Source organism: Crocuta crocuta, unplaced genomic scaffold (assembly GCF_008692635.1).
Source record: "Crocuta crocuta isolate KB4526 unplaced genomic scaffold, BGI_CrCroc_1.0 scaffold303, whole genome shotgun sequence".
Classification (NCBI taxonomy): domain Eukaryota; kingdom Metazoa; phylum Chordata; class Mammalia; order Carnivora; family Hyaenidae; genus Crocuta; species Crocuta crocuta.
Window position 1 is genome coordinate 3,028,050 of NW_027528276.1, and position 2,581 is coordinate 3,030,630.

Below are 2,581 nucleotides of genomic sequence, written 5' to 3' on the forward strand. Positions count from 1 at the left end.
ATGACCTAGAGGTTAGAATCCTGTTTGTTTATGTAAAACAAGGGTGCCTCCCTTTTCTTCTGACGCGTACCCTCCATTCCTCAAGCAAGGTGACTCAGGTGGAAAGGGATGTGGCCAGGGTCTTAACTGGGCCATAGGGGAACGTGCTGGGAGTTGAGGACGGGGAGAATGAGAGAAAGGGAACACCATCAGCCCCCGACTCCCCCATCAGCTTGGGAAGGAAGACCCGGGCATTCTTGCAGAAGCTGAGGGACCCCTGTCACCCCACCCTGGCCATCCACCGGGAGGTGCTTTCAGATCCAATGATTTAAAAATTCTAGCTCCCATGAATTCTTAAGCGGCAAAAGCACAAACCCCTCCTCTCCTCCCCTGGTTTCCCCGTTTTCTGGGAGCATAGGAGGTATCCTTTAAAACCAGAACAAACTTCAGAAATAGCGTGCGGAGTGCAGGGCAGCTTAGCCAGCATGCGGAAGCCCGATAGGGTGTGGAATCTGTCATTGACTTCCTCAGGTCTCCAGAACATAGAAGCCGGGCGGACTTGGTACAGGTTCCTGGCTCCGGCTGTGGGAAACACAAGAGGCCTCCGCCCAGGGAGGAAACGGGTTCATACCTCTCCTTCCGTTTGTTCACTTGTTAGCGCGGACACCTGAGCCAGGCACTGTGTTTGGGCACAGAGTGCCGGAGATGGATGGAGTTTTGAGTACAAAGCGGAGTGTGAGGAAGCTGTTGTGCAGGAGAGAAGGGGGCTCTGAAAGAGGCAACGCCACCCAGGTCCCCTCTCCACCAGTTTGGAGCCACGCTCAGTGAGAGCTCCCGGGTCCACGTCCTTCTATGATTTCCACCTGCCTCCAGAGGCCCACTGGGACCATTTTGCCTCGAAGTTACACGGAGGCAAAAACTAACGACGAGAAAGAGGAAATGGTGAGGTGGCTTTGGAGAGCCCTGGATTAAAAAAAAAAACAACTCTTCTCCTCTCTTGTATATCATAAATCTCTCTCTCAACCCCTCCCCCACTCCCTCCCGCTCTCCCTCTCTCCAAGAGATCAGCACATGGCAAAGACAGGTTGTGGAATATTTTCTCTCTCATCACTAAGAAGGCCTCCCTGCTGGGTGTAATCAAGAACCATAAACTCGCCTACGGCTCAAGTCGGTGTGAATCGAGCCCGCTCCTCTAGCCTCGATTCAGACACGCTCAGGCCAGCTGACAGCAGCCAGGCTGCTCCCCCAGACGCACCCCATCCCTGAGGGGCGGCAGCGGTGAGGGGGCTGGGCTCTAGGCTCTGTTCTGGCATGGAATTCAGGGCACCTCTCCTGAAAGGTCAGGAAGAAGAGAAATCGATGCCTGTAGACAGGGAGTCCGGGCGTTGACAAGTGCCACGGGCACTCCTCGGCCTTCACCCCATGTCCCCAGGTCTCTAGGGAGAGGAATCAGGAGGCAGGGTGGCCTCTTAAACCTGGTTGTTATTTCTAGGGGGCTGCCTGACCAGTCGGAGTGGTTTCTGACTGTTCTTCAGAACTGTCCCTTTTATGTGGGACAGGGCAGGGACCTGGTGTTGCTTCAGAGGGCTGGGAACAAATGGGGAGGCCTGGGGGGGCTGGAAGGAGAGAGGAGAGCAAAGGGCAGGCACCGGGGAAGCTGGGCTGAGCACTGCCTGACTGCTAGGTGCGCCATCCTGCTCTTTGTCTGAAAATCCCTTAGTCGGATTGGGAGCCGTCCTCAGACGCAAAGCTGGCGGAGACTTTCTCACCTATCCTTGACTTTCTACCTCTGACAGGGCTCCGTCCAAAATCACAGCCACTGCCTGAATCCCTGGGACGGGTCACCCCTCCTCCCTGACCTCCCTGTGGCCACTGTGACCTTTCCAAAACAGGAATCTAACCATAACATCCCCCCCACTGCCTGCCGCCCCGCATCTGCCCCAGAGCGCTACCATGTGGCTCTATGGCCCACAGAAAATGAGCCCTGCTGCATAATCAGGATCCATCCCAGCATTCCTCTCAAACACCAACCCTCCCCCAACCCCCAACCCCTCATCTGGGGATCCTTCTGGGCACAGGAGCAGTTTCCCAAATCTGCTCTGTATTTTCCCACCTCCAGGTCTTTGCCCTCACCATTCTCCCTCCTCACCACCCCCCCGCCCGCCCNTCCTTGCCCTTCCATGCTCAGCAGCGATGCCTCTGACCCCCCAGGCAGAGATAGTCTGGACTCCCTGGGCAACTTGTGCAATTCAGCCCTCACTCCCTGTGCTGTGACTGTCCCCGGCAGTGTCCGTCTCCCTGATGGGTGGGAGCTGCTCCTGTAGAGCTGGGGCTGAGTCTGATGCAGCTCGGTATGCCCACGGCTCAGCACCTCGTTCGCTGGGATGAACAAAAGCAGCAGTTTCATCACCAAGTTTCAACACTGCTCTCTGTCTGTACCTGCATACCTGTATACCTGTGTACCTGTGTGTGCGCGCACGTGCGGGCATGTCTTCCCGCCTACATCTCCATCCTCCCTCCTCCTCCCTCTCCATCCTCCTGACCCGACAGGGAGCTCCTTGAGGGTAGGATGGAGTCTCATTCATCTCTAAAGGACAAATGG